Genomic DNA, 16,294 nt, shown 5'->3' with positions numbered 1-16,294 from the left:
CGGCCCCCTCCCCATAAGGGTAGATCAGAGTTTCCACCCATGGGGCAGCAGGGCTCCGCTGCTGTGCTGGGCAGGCCAGGGAGCCCGGAAGCGCCGTGTGTCACTGAGCAGCCCTGTCCTGGGTGTCCGTCCGTGCCTGGCACAGTGCCCACCAGTGGGGACACCGCAGTGGGCAGAGCTAGTCCCTGCCCGCCAGGGTTAGTCAGGATCGCAAGCATAGCATCGCAGCGTGGTGATGCTCAGTGGAACAGATGTGGGGGAGGGGGTGCCCAGCCTGTTGGGGGGGTCTGGGAAAGCTTCTGAAACGTGATGTCTAAGCTGAGCCAGGAAAGATGAGTAGGAACTGGTTGGGGAAGGAGGTGGGGAAGTGTTTCTGACAGCAAGCAGTCTGCTCAGAAGCCCAGAGGCCAGTCCCCACACCCTCTGGGCAACCTGGAGTGTGGCTGGGAGGCCCCGGTGGCCTCACCAGCAGCCCTGAGGTACCCTGTGAGCCAGTGGAGGGCTGAAGCAGGTTCAGAAAACCCCCTCCACCTGTGTGAGGGTGCCCAAGTCCCTGAGAGGAGCCTTTGGATGGGCAGCGGGTGTGTGCCAGGCTGTGCCTGAGGTGGCTGGCTCACAGAGCTTCCAGCGGGACGGAGGGAAGTGGGGCCCAGGGCTCACCAGTGGGGACAGGTGGTGAGACCCTTGCTTGTTCACCATGACAGCTGTGGCCCTGCACACTCTCCTCTGCCATTAGTCTCATGAAACACCACAGGCTAGTTAGGAAGCTGGCTCAGGAAGCTGGCTTGACCGGGGTTCGTGCTGCTCTGTCATTCTGGAAGGTTCAGTGCTGCTAGGACAGGCAGTTTAAACAGATCATCTGGACTAAGTTTAAAACCCTCTCGACACCCGAGACATCCCTGCCCTGGACTTGTTTGGTTCTTCAGGGTACGCTGGCTTCAGTCAAGTTAATTCCAGGTGCCTGTGAACTCGGCCAACTTTCCTTGTCCGCTCATTTTTCCTGAGAAGAGTCAGCTTTTTCCCTCCTCTCCCATGAGCTGAGCCCCTCCTTCCAGCCCCTTTCCTGAAGAAGACCCCCACCTACCTCTGTCGGAAGCCCTCTGCCCCCACAGTTGACAGGTTCCTGGAGTCACCTCCCTTCCCGCCCTTGAAGCCTGAGTGGCTGTCCCGGTCCAGTTCCTTCTGCTTCTCCTGGGCCCCCCAGTAGCATGGTAATTGGTTTCTCAGATCTTCAGCTGCGTGCCCTGTCTGTGAATATTTCCCAGTCCCTGACCCTGCGGGAAGACCCATCTATGATCTTACCCCTGTGGGGAGCCTCAGGGGAGAGATGAGGGAGAGATGACTGATCCTTCCAGTCTCTTCTCTCATTCCTGCCAGTGGTGCCTAAAATAGAGAGCAAAAATGCCGCCTCTCTGCCCCAGCCTCCTCCCCGACCCCCGCAGCCCAAGGTCACAGGCCCCCAGGATGGGCCCTGGGCCTGGTGAGGAAGCAGGCCACAGGAGAGGGGCCCTGGAGCAGCTGCCGAGTGCCCTGTTTCCAGCAGCTGCAGAGATTTGTATCTGCAGTTACTAATGGAGGGTCTGTGGTGTTTGGAGAAGAGTTCAAGCCTCTCTCCACGTATACGCAGGCCCAGGTTTGGTTTCCCCCCAGCCAGCTAATGGGTTTCTAGGAGAGAAAAGATAGCAATCATATATGTGCCCGCAGGCCGGACATGGTGGCTCACGCTGTAATGCCAGCACTTTGGTAGGCAGAGGTGGGTGGATCACTTGAGCCCAGGAGTTCAAGACCAACCTGGCCAACATGGCAAGACCCCATCTCTACAAAAAAAAAAACCAAGTTGCTCCTGGGCAAGAGAGTGTGGAGCCCAGGAGGCAAGTCCTCTGGGTTGATAGAGGGGCTCAGAGGAGCAGACATCTGACTCATAGTGGTGTGGCCTCCGGGGAGGGTGCCTCCCTAAGATTTCATCATCTGTGTCTTCTCAAGCCTGCCCTCTTCCCATCCATTCCCTGGGCCATTCTTGACTGGGCTCTTCCCTACCCCCAGGGGAAGGAAGTCTGGAAAAGCAGCCCAAAACCCTGTGTACTTTTAATTGGAAGAAGGTGGGAGCCTGAGGCAAAAGTGATTCAAACAGCACGCAGAAGGGCAGTCTTCAGGGCAGAGCTGTGGTCAGTGTTTCCATCCTCAGAGCCCGCTCTGTGCTGCTGGCTGCACCGCGCCCATCATAGCCAGGCCGTTCGTGCACGGTAGCTTTTTTGCTCTAAGTGGAGACGGGGGCTTCGTCTCCATTGATAAGACTTTCCTCATCTGCTGGCGATTCTATTTTAGGATAAAGCCTCCCCCTGTAGTAGGCACTCCTGCCTCAAAGTGGAGCCAGGCCTTTTTTTCGTGCTCGTATTATGCTAATCACTCCTTGCAAGCAGGCAGACTTTGTAGGAGGTTTGCCTGGTTTTAGATGAAACATACGCCTTTGAAGCAAAGAGCCACCGTAGCTAAAAATACCATTTCCCGGCTGTTGATCCTCTCATTTGTAAAATGCATGTTTCCATTGTTAAACCTGCAGCAGCCCCTCTAGAGAGGAAAGCTCCATTATCCTGGCCAGGCCGGAGTACCCATGAGCTGGGGAGGTAGCTCCTTTCCCAGCCCTGCCCGTGGGCTCCGCCGCCAAGCCTCTCCGAGAAGGAGTCCAAGAGAAGCACACAGAGGATTCTCAATACTTTATTTTCTGTTTAGAAATATTAAACCACATAAAAATAAAAACTGAATACTGCAGAATGGTGTAGCGGTAAATGGGGAAGACCCCTGATCACCTGCCACCTCCTCCCTCAGGAGTAGCCTCTGGGGTCAGCCTGTGTGTTTCCTTCTGCAGCCCTTTCTGTGCATTTATCAGCATGAGGCTCGGTCTGGTGCTGGTTTGGCAGCAGTGGGCTCTGGACTTGGAGAGCTCTGCAGTTTGCCCAGGTCCATCCCCTTCACTGTCTTTGTGCAGAACACATCTCCCTCCAGATCCTGAGCCCAGCTAGACACTGTCTCTACGCTCCCAGCCTGAGCCCAGTGGCTCAGGGTCACCATCCCTCCCCGCGGAGGCTGCCACATCCCGGTGTTAAATCTGTCCACCCGCCTTTTTCTGTCAGTGGTTACCTGGTGTCTTTGCTCAGAGGGGCAGTGGCGTGATCCTGGCAGGGAGTGGAGGGACCTGGCCTCTTGCCCGCCAGCGCAAGTTCTGCTATAGGGGTCCTGGCCTGTAACCCAGAGCTGGGACTAAGACACGTCCCCTGGGATGACTTCCAAGGACGCCTCATGTCTAGGGCCCTGTTATTTCTCACGCGTTTAATCCAGGGAAGATTTCCTGGGCTGGCAGGGAACATGTGGATGAAAAGCCTATTTCATGCGTCTTAAAATTCTCTGAAAATGGCTGATCACAAAAGGAATTTTTTCAGCCTCCCAGGAGGGGGTGGGGGAGGGTACAAATAGGAGAACCCCTCCCCTTCCATTTGGTGAGAATAACTAAAGGAGCCCCCTCCCCACCATGCTTTGGCCCACCACTGCGGCTGTGGCGCCTCCATCCTCCCAGCCCTTTGAGACTCTGATCTTTTTACCAGCCTCTCAGAGGCCACAGTGAGGCTGCTCTGATATTTGCTCTTTGTTACCGGTGGTGGGTATTCATGTTTAACTTCTCGTCCTGTTTTCTGACACTTATCTCAGTGCTCTTTAAGTGGGCACTTATAAAGCCTACAGAAAAGCCATCTCAGTTCCTAAAATTTCACAAAACCCCCGGACTAAAGATGTGAAGACAAGAAAGGCACTCATGGCTCTAGCTCCTAATCGCAGCCAGAAAGGCAGGAATGGCCTGTGCCCAGGGCAGCAGCTGTGAGCTGTTCTTCCTCTCGGGGTGCTAGGGCTGTGCAGGTGGGCCCGGCCACATGGCTGCCAAGAGTCCAAGCACGGGTCTTGCCCAAGAGCTGACCTCTTTGTCTTTGTGTTTGAACAGAGGAGGCCAGGGCTGTGCACAGCAGGCTCAGGGCCATGCAGGTAGAAACCAGCAGGGAAACAGTGAAATGCCAAGCAGAAACTTAAACCAGGACCCAGACTCTGCACAGGCGGGGGTGGGGCCTCAAGAAGGCAAGTGTCAGGGCCTTCCGCCCAGAGCTCCAAGGCCGAGCCAGGCTCTGCTGCCACCCATCCTCTGAGACTCCTGCCAGAATCTCCCCCTGCCCTCAGCAGTGCATCACCATGCCTGAAGCGACCGGCCCTGGTGAGGCAATTGCAGGCAGCAGGTCTCTGGCCACCCTGGAAGCTTGTTGAGAGTACAGATCATGGACCTCCTGGTGGTGAGGCCTGCGGGTGGTCCAGGCATATAGCCAGACTCTGGGGTCCCTCAGTTAGGGTATTCCTGGCTTGTTCTGAAGGGTAAATGTGCAACCTTCTGGGTGGATGAAGACACTGATGGAACAGGGGCTGGTGCTCCCCACTGAGGGATGTGGAACTGAAGCCATGCGCATGGCAACCAAGGCAGAGCACTCGAGGTGCCCCCAGAAACCAGAATGACAGCCCCTGGCCGGAACTCCTTCAGAGCGCAGAAGGTCCTTTGAAGGAAAGTTGCCACGGGAACATGAGATACTAGAGAACCACTGTAATCACCCAGGGCCCATGACCAGGAGGACAGCCCATCTGGTTAAATAATTTGGGGGAGGGAAATGTTGACACAGGGCTATGGCCACCTGAACACTGGGGCTGCTGGACCCAAGTTGGCCACGTGGCTTTAAGGCCAGAGGGGCCGAATGTGGTCCCTGCCGAGGCCTCCGTGTCTTAGTCCAGCACTGACGAGGCAGAAGGGGAGGCTCACCGTCTGTAAACTGTGGGAATACGCAGCAGCAGGAGTGCTCCCTGGCCTGGAACAAAGGGACTAGTTTGGGAATCATTGCCTGAAAGAAAGGAAAACGAACAGCTTGGTGATGAGAACACGGGCAAGGGGCGTCCCCAGACATTGTTGGGGCCGGAGTAGCTCTGGCCACCTCACTTGGGTCCCAGCACTGTTGTCACTCACCCGCCTCATTCCTCACAAGGCCCCCGTGGTTTGCAGGGGAAAATGGCAGAGACGCAGGGATGCTGTCCCAAGACAGACTCAATCTCAGAGGACCCTGCGTGAGGTCACATGCCACAGGGTGAAGGGGTGTCTCTGCCCTGGGCATACAAGCTGCAGGGAATGGGTGGGAAAGGGAGCCAGCCAGGGAAGGGAGGTCTATGTCCCTTGCAGATGCCACAGAGCGTGGGAGCATGTTCATGGGAACATGAGCACCGGTCAGAGACCCAAGTTCTGGCCCGTCTGTGGCCCTGGCTGTGTAGCCTGGGACCAGTCCTTGGCTTCAGTTCCTTCCTGTCCCATGTGGGTGACAGGGGCATGCAAGGGCAGGCAGGGCCAGGAAGCAGTGTGCCAGGCAGTGGCGGCCTCCTTATGGGCAGGGCTGGCCTCCACGGGGGCAGCTGAGCACATCCTTAGGAGGAAATCCTGCTTAGAGGGGTCAAGCCCAGAGGACTTCAAAGGGAGAGAAAGGTTACATCTGCAGTTCTCCAGCAGAGCCCAGGAGGCCCCAGGGCAGGTAGGGTTCAGGGATGCCATTTCCCTGGCAGTATCGGCCAGGGAATCTATCAGCCAGTTCAGAGCACCAGCCTTGGCTACGTCTCCCTGGACACCAGGAATCTTTATATTAAAATCACCCCAGCCTGGACCTGAGGCAGCAGCTGGCCGGGCTCCTACACTTAGGATCTGCTGCTCCCAACTCATTTCCGGGGACCTGCTGTCGGAGTCATCCCCATGGACTTTCTCCCCCAGGTCTGAGTTTGGGTCCAGGCTGCAGAACTATGGCTGCAGTTTTGAGGTCCTGCTTCCCTCTTGTACCCTTGGAGACAAACCATTGCCCTAGTAGGGTAGAACTAAGTGCAGATCATAGGCCAACACCATCCCAGCCAGGTGTGGTCAGTGCCATCCGCCCACAGAGGTGGTTCCAGGGGGAGAGTGGAGTAGAAGGAGCTGGCTACAGATATGCCACCCCAGAGCCACAGGAAGTTTCTGAAGAAACTTGCTCCAGTCCACAGCAGAAGGCCCTGGTAATCTCTGCAGCTCAGGAGGTCCAAACTGTCTTCCCGGAAAAGTGTATCTAAGGCTCTGTGCCGTCTGGGCCCTAGAGCTTGTTAGGGGACAAGGGGGTGGGTGGGCAGCAGTGAGTACTTGGTGCTGGGGTCAGGCTGACGGAGGGGGACTTTGGCAAGGCCTCTTATGTGTGCCGCGCTTGGCATTCTCTGCTAGAAAGGGCTCTGGGCTGAAATCACAAGTGGCCCATGCTGAGGAGTTGAATGTACACGATGTTCCTAATGTACTGTCATTTGTGGCCAGGATTAGGAAGGAAATGGTGATTCCGGCTTGGAGGAAATCCCTGTGGCAGGAGAGGGCAGGAACCCAGCAGGGACCTAAGGGCTTGGGCACTTCTCAGTGCTTCTTGGAGTTGATTGTCATGGAGACAACAGGATTTACTTTAGTGACCAGTCCCTTTGTTTTCATTTGCACTGAGGATTCAGCATGCAAGAAGGTCCCTGCGGTGGTGCCAAGGCTTCATGGCCTGAAGACAATGTTCTCCAGGCAGGGGCCAGACCAGCCGCACTCCTGCCCCTACTCCCCGCACCCAGCTGTCTCCTCACCCCGGCCTTGCCCTCCTCACACTGCCCTTTTCTCCAACGCCAAGACACTATCTCAGCAGAGTCCCCATCGGTCCTCCCTGCAATCTCAGCTTCAGAGCCTCCAGCACAGGGTTACACGCCTGTCCCCAGCCCCCGCCGTCTGACCTGCATCCAGCCGTATTCTGGGGTGTGTCTGTGGGATAGAAGGCACAGCCTCTTTTCTGAGACACAAACACACACCTCATTGTGAGTGATACGCCTGCTGAGTCCCCTCACAGGGACTCCTTGCAGATTGTGAAATGCTTCCGCCAGAGCCAGACACCCCCCAAGACCCCTGATAACACAGTTCAAAACCCACCTGACTCTGAAGCCCTTTGGCCTGCAGTTCCGTGTGCATGCCCAGCCCCACAGCCAAAGTAACCCAGGCCACCTTGTACCTTCCTGGAGGTTAATTTTCTGTCCTACAAGCATTCATCTCCCCGATTGCCTGGAGGGGCCCAGCCCTAGGCCTTGCGGTCTAAGCCGAAAAGGAACCAGGATTCAGGGAGGGCCGAGGGGCCAAGTACCACTTTAGGAAGGAAATCGGTGGGAACTAACAGCGGGTGAGGCAGGAGACAGCGGAGGGCTGTCCTGGGAAAAAGCAGGGCCCTTGAGTACCTGCGAATGGACACGGGACAGGCTGGTCAGACTGAAAAGACACATGGAAAATAAGGCCAAGGCGGGTGCAGTGGCTCACGCCTGTCATCCCAGCACTTTGGGAGCCCGAAGCAATGGATCACCTGAGGTCAGGAGTTCAAGACCAGCCTGGCCAACATGGTGAAACCCCGTCTCTACTAAAAATAAAAAAATTAGCCAGGCATGGTGACAGGCGCCTATAATCCCAGCTACTCAGAAGGCTGAGGCAGGAGAATCACTAGAACCCGGGAGGCAGAGGTTGCAGTGAGCCAAGATTGTGCCACTGCACTGGACGACAGAGCAAGACTCCATCTAAAAAAAGAAAAAAGGCCAAGCCAGTCCGATGAGCCAAGGTAGATGATGACTTCCATCCTGAGGAGAAGGCAGAGCCCCTCCCATGGCAGCAAGGGCCATCTGACTGCGCCGTAGGCAGCGCAAAAAGCAGGAGTCAGCTCAATTCCCTAGAGCAAGCCCCAAACCTAGGGTGAGGGACCTGCTAATCCTGGGGGGCTGAGGCCGCAGCTGCCTTTGTGGTTCTGTGGTAGCACCCACCCAGATGAGACCTTCTCGGAGGTCTCTAGATGAGCCCAGCACGGGTGTCTGGGACCTCCCAGAGCCCAATGGCGGCTCCTCTTGCACAGAGGGACAGATGGCTAAGAAGACTGAAGGCCTCTTCCTGTGCCCCTCCTCCCTCCATCCCCTTTCCAGCAGCTCCCAGCAAAACCCAGAAAAACAAGTCCTGCATCCTCCTCCTCCTCCCACCCCCACTCCCTGCAAGAAACTTTTAAGTGTACCAGACACATCGACTGCATTAAACACGATGAATTTTTAAGGCATGAGTTGGCAGGGTTACCATGGCTGCCTTTGCCCTGAGGGGCACACTGCCGAGGATTGATTGAAATAAATAAAACAGATTTACAGTTTTCATACTTGGAAGGAGAGAGTTGGAAGGGAAGAGAGCAGAGGGGGAGGGGCAGGATGCAGTGAGATTCTGGAACGTTCTGGACTCCCGACATGGGAGGCCACTCCCTCCTCTCCCTATCCTAAGGTTATACTGACCCAAAAGCTGCTTTCTCTTTAAATTCCTAAAGGATCCCAGCTGTGGGGCGGGAACAAGGCAGGGAGGAGGCCCGTTTCCGGTAGGAGCAGCCCAGGCCTCCTCTGTAGTTTCTAGCCTTGATATTAGGTTGCACCTCAGATTTAGTGGCCGTGAGACTCCAGGTGTCTCCTCGGAAAGCACTGGGGCCCGTTGGCCTTGGACCGCTGAAGGGGACAGATGTGGGCACCATCCAGCATCCAATGTAGAAAAGAAACAAGGGCTGTCCAGGTGCAGTGGCTCATGCCTGTAATCCCAGCATTTTGGGAGGCCGAGGCAGGGGGATCCCTTGAGGTCAGGAGTTCACGACCAGCCTGGCCAACATGTCTCTACTAAAAATACAAAAATTTGCCTGATATCGTGGCACATGCCTGTAATCCCAGCCACCAAGGCAAGAGAATCCCTTGAACCCAGGAGGCGGAGGTTGCAGTGAGCTGAGGTCGCGCCACTGCACTCCAGCCTGGGTGACAAAGCGAGACTCCGTCTCAAAAAAGAAAAGAAACAAAGGCTCTCCTGTCTGTGCATGGTCAGCCACAGGCAGCTGGGGATGGAAATGAAGGAAGGAGGCCTGGCCACAGGGAGAAGAGAGGGGCCTCTGAGCCAGGATGCCCTGCCCTCAGCAGGCACCTGAAGCCTGTTGCCCTCCTGCCGGTTTGCCCAGCCCTAAGTCCGCTTGCAGAGAGACCGGTGGAGTCCACCCAGCCCACACTCTCAGAATCAGCATCCAACCCAGCCTCTGAGGGACCTTGAGGCAGGACTACCTGCCCAGTCACCCGTGTGAGAACCCCATTGCTGTCCAGAGCTGCCAACAGCCTGCCAGGGAGCACGGCAATCACTGACCCCATGCCCCATGGCACCCCCTGACCAAAGAGCTGGGCTTGCAGGCAGGGTCCCCACTGGGCCAGTGGGGCTAGAGAATTGAACCCGCTGGGGTGGGAGGTGGGCGCCACCGGGGGGTCCTGGTGCCAGACTAGAGAAGCAGAGGCATGAAGAACCCGGTGGCGTAGTTGCGGGGGGTGGATGGGCAGTAGAAGGAGACCTTCCTGTATGTGTATCCAGTGAGGCCACTTGTGTGACCTAGTCTAACAGGAGGCACCGAGCAAAATCACCCACACTCTTGACTCATGGGGCCACCAACAAGGCTCCATTGGGAAGGACGTCCCATGGATGGCATGCGAGAGTGGACAAGGCGGAGCATAGGAGAGAACTGAGGAGTAGGGGTACACCCACCCACCTGGAACTTGCCAGCTGAGGGTTCTTCTGAGTCCTCTGTTCATCATGGGGAGGGCAGCGTTGCAGGGCCAGTGAGGGCTGGAGTAGGGACAGCAGCTGAGGGCATGCCGGGTGGGAGCAGGTACCCCCAGCCTCCACTCTCATCTCTCAGCCTTGCCGTCTCTTTCTAGGGTTTGAGTCCAGGGTCTCTGCCCGCCGGGCCAGCTGTTCCCATGCTGTTGGTGGCTTATTATTTGGGACAGTGAAGAATGTCAGAGGCCCCTGGGAGGGGGTGGTTGCTTCGGTCTACAGTTCCCCATGAACTTCTCTTGAGTTCCTCTAGTGCCCTGTCCACATTCCTGCCCTTGAGCCCCAGGTTGGCCCCCCTGGGCAGAGGGGCAGGCTGCGTCCACCAAGGGCCCTGGAGGCCAGTGCTGGCAGGCTAGCTGGCAGAAGGGCATTCCTGGGCCCTCGGCCTCTCCTCCTCCCAGGCTGAACACTCACCCTAAACACCCCCACCACGGGTCAGAAGCATCATCTGCTGCTGCCTTGGTCACCCTCTTAAAGAAGCCAGGCTCGAAGAAGGAGGGGTGGGGAGGGCAGAGCCTGCAGCCAGTGAGTGCATGGTTCCCGTCCCCAGCAGATGGCTCAGCATCCTAACAGTCACTGGGCAGGTGGGGGTGCGGGGGGGCGGCAGCAGCATGCCCCTACTTGGTGACCAGAGCCAGAGGAGGGTCCCCAAAGGGAGCCAGCACAAATATCCTGAGCAAACAGCTGAGGGACCTGGGAAGGATCAGCCGACAGTGAGGATGGGGAGGTGTTTCTGGCCTTGGTCACTTTGCTGGTCCTGTTTTCAGAGGGTGCAAGGACATGAGGTCATGGAAGTTTCATGTCTTCCCTGAAGCCACATGGCAGAGTCCAGCTTCCCCAGGGCGGAGCACGGCAGGGAGCCAGAATGTCACCTCCCCACAAGGAGACCCAAGCTCTGTCCTCTGCCCTCCTGGGCCTCACCTGCAGCAACAGATGCCTGACGAAGGAGCCATTCCCTAGCCCCTCCCGAGCAGGCTTCAGCTGTCCCTGGCCTCTAATGTGCCAGGCTCTGCCCTCCCCGGGCTCCCACGATGAGTCTGTCCTAAAATGACCTGCTCCCTCTCTCCCACTGTGAGCTGGCCCTCCTCGCGCCCAGCTCCTGGCCCGCAGGAACTAACCAGGTGGGGAGAGGCCACTGGCCACAGCCAGCTGTACCCTCGGACAGCAGTGTTTCCACAGCACCTCTTTTGCTGCTCTGCACACAGCCCCGGGCAGGAGGGGTGTTGGGGGGTAAAGCCCCCAGGAAGTCTTGTCCTCCGAACCAAGGCCTGACTTTGCCCAAATCAGTGACCTGTCTTATCCCTGGAGGACATACAGCGTGTGGCCCCTGCCCCCAACCCAGGACAGGACAAAGAAGACAGCGCCAGGCTCTAGGCTCCCGTCTGCCCCATCCATGCCTTTCTCCCACCACCCCTTCTGCTACCATGAGGCAGGGCTCCTGCCAGCCTGGACCACGTGACCTTAGGGTGTGACTGGCCAGTCTAGAGCCACCCAGACACTTGCGGCACCTGCAGAGCCAGTTGACACCTTACTCCTCCTGCCCACCCTGGCCCAGGTTTCACCTGAAGCAGGGGCTATGCGTGGATGCCAGGTGGGGGTTTGAGAGAGCATCTCCCTTGGAGGCCTGTGGCTGTCCAGGGCTGGCGCCTGGTGTGTGCTGATGCTTGCCAGTGTTAGTGATGGGAGGGACAGTGACACAAAGGCTCACACCAGCCTGGCAGGTGTGGTGCAGTCACCTCCAGGCAGACGCTGCTCCAGAGCAGTGGAGAAGGTTGCGAGGGGATGCAGAGCCACATCTCTCCTTCCCTGGTCCCAGCATGAGCCTTAGCCTTGGCCTTGGAGGCTGCCGCAGAGGGAATATTCATGGGCAAGGCTATGTGGTCTCAGTTGTTAAGGAAAAGTGACTGCCCCCTCTACTGGGCTCTGGGAAGTTCAGAGCAGGCCGAGGGCAGGTTGCTCCTCTGAGAGCTCCTGGTATGTGGCAGAGAAACCAAAGAGAAGCTGGTCCACCCCCAGCACAAAACCAGACCTGGAAGGGGTAGCAGCTGTCCAGGCAGCAGCTGGCAGCCCAAGACAGGGAGGCAGAGCCCAGTCCACAGGGCCTCTGGGCTGTGTGTAAAGGGCACAACCAGTGACACAGCCCCTGCTGGGCCAAAAGCTCCATTGTCACTGAGAGAAGAGCCTTCCCTAAATGGCGTGTGTCCTTGTCTTCTGGCCACATCCCGCCTGCCTGTGCCTGAGTCACCGGGATACACCAGAGGTCCCCTTACTGACTCAACACACTCCCCCGTAGACCCCTGCCCTCCTCCAGCCCCACAGTGGGCCTCCAGGGTGGTATAAGAGGTCCCCTATGCCCTCCCAGACCCTGTTCAGGTTCCCTCCCACCCCAGGTCTCTGCCTTGTTCCCAAGCACATTCCAGGCCATTGTCTCATAACGAATAGCATTTTCATGCGGGTGTTGGAAAATATGGGCACATGTTTAATGCTTGCAAGCTGTGCTCCACTGTTGACGCTGTGCTTGGGAGCCAGGCAGGCAACTCAAGCTGGGCTGGGGCTCAGCAAAGAAGTGATGACGCAGCAGCCCTGCGAGGCAGCCATCTGCCAGGCCTCCGCCGGGCAGGGACAGCCCCTGGTGCCCACTCACAGCGGGCATGGGGAAGCAGAGTGGTGAGGAAGAACTCAGGTTCTGGAAGGCGATTCTTCTAGGTCTGAATCCTCTGTTCCTCCTCCTCTGGTCAGCTGTGGGTCCTCTCTGAACCTCAGATTCCTCTTCTTTGCAATGGGGGTGGCAACCCTGCCCAGGTTATGTGAGGACTCAGCATGACACCGCGAGTGGAGCTAGCTCAGAGCCCAGTGCCAGGTGCGTGGTAACTCCGAGGCCACCTGTCTGTACAGATCCTGGTGTGGACTGGGGACTGTAGTGGAAAATGGGCCCTCTTTCCTCCCTCCCCAGCTTCCTGACTCAAGGATCCACTTCTCACATCCTCCACCCGAGCCTGGCCTCTAGTAAGGACCCCGTGAGCTGGCCAGCACTTCCGCTATTATTAGTCTTCTTGAGGCTTTGCAACCCAGTGAGCTGGGATCCTTCTCCCCAAACCTAGGGTGACCTGGGGTCGAGGCAGGATGCGGCCCCCACCTCCTCCCCAGCGGCAGGATGGGAGTCGCCCTCAGTGGAGGCCCCTCTGCTGCCAGCCCCAGAACAGCCTCTCCAGGCTCCTCCTCCTGGGGCAAGGGTGGCTGAGCGAGCGGCTGGAGCATGGCAGGGTCTCAGCACTGCTCTCTGTGGTGCCTGTGCCCAGCCTCTCCTCTCCCTTTCCCTCTTGTGGTGCTTTAATTAGCGATACTCAGAGGGAGACATCTCGTGAGGAGGCTTGTGCTCCGGGGTCTCCTGGGATGAGCTGGCTTCCCAGGCCTCTTTGGCCAGCAAGAGAGTACAAGATCTAGGCTGGGCGTGGTGGCTCACGCCTGTAATCCCAGCACTTTGGGAGGCCCAGGCGGGCGGATCACGAGGTCAGGAGATCAAGACCATCCTGGCTAACACGGTGAAACCCCGCCTCTACTAAAAATACAAAAGAATTAGCCAGGCGTGGTGGCGGGTGCCTGTAGTCCCAGCTACTCGGGAGGCTGAGGCAGGAGAATGGCTTGAACCTGGGAGGTGGAGCTTGCAGTGAGCCGAGATTGCGCCACTGCACTCCAGCCTGGGCGGCAGAGCAAGACTCCATCTCAAAACAAAAAAAAAAGAGAGAGAGTACAAGATCTGGGCAGGGAAGGGCAGGGCAGGGCAAGGCAGCCAGGCCAGGGCTTGGCCTGAGGGGTGACAAGGGCAAAAATGTAACATCAGGCCGCCGTTTTCCACAGCACAGAGGCCTGCCTGGGCATGAACGGAGAGAATGTGCTGGCCTGGGGGAGGGGGTGGGGGGTCATTTCACCTCCCGTTCTGTCCAGGAGACCCTTGCTTCTTGGGGATGAGTGCCCTGAAAGAACCAGAACTTTCTCTTAGAAGGGTCTGGTAGGAGGGGCATGCGTTTCAGACTGAGGCTTCACCAGGACCTGAGGTTGCAGCCGAGGCCTCGATGTCTGGGAGGACCCTGCTACATGCCATTCCTGGCCGAGCCATCGGGCCAGGGCAGAACAGGTGGAGCCTCTAGGGCCACGTGGGCTTGGCGAGGTCAGGAACCGAAAAACCCAAGAGGCTACAACACCATCAGTGGAGGAGGGACAGAAGAGGGAGGCTGGAGAGGAACCAGTGAGAGGTGTGAGACCCTGTAGGCAGAGGTGAGGGGCTGGGTTTGTTTCAGATCCAGGAGGAAGCCACTAGCCAATCCCAGCAGGGAGGGGCGTGCTCTGGTGGGCATGCTTTAGGATTGTCCAGTTGGTGTGTGGAGGGTGGACTGTGGGGGCAGGAGAAGCAGCAGGAGGCAGATCCTGAGACATGGGGAGATGGACCAGGCAGGTGATACTGACAGCCCCCTAGGCATGGGGGCGGGTGTGGGGCAGGGTGGCCGTGTAGGATGTGCTCCCAGGGTAAGGCCCCCATACCTGCCAGTGGACCCAACAGAGGGACTGGGAGTCAGGATGACTCGTGGTTTGGGCCTGAGCAGCTGGGTGGGCAATGCCACCATTTACTGAGATGAGGAGGGGGGTGGCAAGTCCATGGGGACACCAAGGGTTGGTTGTAGCCCAGCGAGGTTTGAAATGCCTGCTAGGTGGCCAGGCAGGGCCTTCCACCAGGCAAGCAGCTGTTCCATCTAGAGCCCAGCGGGGGCTCAGGGTGGAGGGCACGTGTGGGAGTCACCGATGGGGACCACAGACCACCGGGAGGCGCAGCTTCTCCTCACCACCAGCCCCTCGTCCATCCCTCCCTCCACACCCTCCTCAGCCTGCCCTCACGTGGGCGCCACCCTGCCTTCCGCTGCCACAGGTCCCGTCTGCCGGCCTGGATCCCTGGAGAGCGCTGCCTGGCAGCGGCTCAGCTGTTGGCCTCTGTCATGGAGACGGCACCAGCTGCCGGCGATGGGCACTTGTGACCATTTGTCAGAACGCCCCCCTTCCTCCTGTGCCTGCCCTTCTGGAACATTTCTGTCCCACAGCCGTGGAGACAGGGCTCGTGGAGGGGTTGGGGGACCGGGAGGGGCCGGGAAGCACTGTCTGGGCTCTACAGCGGGGCCGCCACCTCCTGGCCTTTGGCTTGAGGCTGCCTGGCTGGGCTTTCCCTCTGCGGCCAGCAGCTCCCCAGAGGAGCTGTGGCCCCTGTGGTACCGTGTCCCACACACTGGCCTTACATGGCTTGTTCCTCGTCTGCGTTCCTCGTCCTCAGGCTGCCCTCTGAGAACTTCCCCCTATTTCACAGATAGGTATTGCCCCTAATTAAAGTGGAGAAATTGTGCAGAGACATTAAGATCACACTCCTGGTAGTTGGGGACACCTGGCTGAGGCCTTCACCTCCCACCTAACCCCGGGGGAGCCCCCGGCACGGCAGGGTCCTGGTGGCATGTGCAGGAAGATGAAGCGGCCCTCACTCATGCAGCCGCCACCCCCTCCCTGCGCCGCTTGTTTCTGTTTCTCGTGGTTTCTTGCCCAGGCCTGCAGGCTCCAGCCAGGGTAGGCTGGAACGGCCTGCCTACTGTTTGCACTTTGTGGTCTGGCCTCTTTGTTACCAAATAATCTGGGGTTCCTTTGGGGCTGGGGGTGGGGAGGAATCTTCTCCAGTCTGGCCCCAGAGCCGTGGCTGGCATTCAGGGGCATTCGGGAAGCTGGGCCCAGGTCATGCAGAGCGGAGGCTGAGTCCAGCGACCTGGGAGGAGATGGAGGTGTTTCAGGCCTCCCACCAAGAAATGTGGCTCACCTCACTGAGCACCTGAGACCTCGGGGCCTCCAACGCCATGTGGGACCTGTGGTGATGCTTCCCTGGAGACGGGATGCGGCGTCAGGCTCCAGAGCTCAGCCCTAGATGGGAGGTGGTGTGGACAGGGGTGCCATGCTGCCGCCAGCCCAGCAGTCAGGAAGCACAGTGCTGCACACCACCCTCTCACCAGCCACCCCACTCCTGCCCCATCTTGCCTGCATCATGCTGTTTTGGGAAACTCCCAAATCCCTGGGACTCCAGCTGGGAAGCATTGCCCAGGCGCCCTTCCCCTGCAGGCCAGGCCTCCAAGGGCACGTGGAGAAGCAGCGCAGATTCCTCCAAGCCTGTCCTCACCACCCACTTCTCACTGCTGGTGTCATCTGGCCCAGGGACCCTGGGGAATCTGCTTTCCTCCTCTGGGTTCGGTTTTTCCCTTTTGTATAATGGGGAGGCTCCTCTCACAAAGTCCAATCCTTAGCACTGAATGACTCTTACTAGACAAGAGATGGGAAAGGGGTCATGGCCCAGGGACCAGCGAGCTGGGCTCTGGCCCTAAGTGACTCCGCGACCTTGGTCAAGTCACTTCATCAGAGTTTCTCCAGCCGTACAGTGAAGAAAACCTCAGGGTCATAAGGCTCCTCCCACATGGATCTGTGCTCCAGGCCAGGGGCACAGCCCGAACAGCACAAATCCCTGACCTCGGG

The 16,294-nt window shown here is 58.2% G+C and overlaps 1 protein-coding gene across 3 annotated transcripts in view; it reads left to right on the top strand.

Moving 5' to 3' along the window:
• Positions 1–16,294, top strand: part of VAC14 (VAC14 component of PIKFYVE complex) — a 116,572-nt gene that overhangs the window by 88,398 nt on the left and 11,880 nt on the right. The window lies entirely within an intron of this gene.

This window comes from Rhinopithecus roxellana, chromosome 20 (assembly GCF_007565055.1).
Source record: "Rhinopithecus roxellana isolate Shanxi Qingling chromosome 20, ASM756505v1, whole genome shotgun sequence".
NCBI lineage: Eukaryota > Metazoa > Chordata > Mammalia > Primates > Cercopithecidae > Rhinopithecus > Rhinopithecus roxellana.
This window is presented reverse-complemented; position numbering and strand designations above follow the sequence as displayed.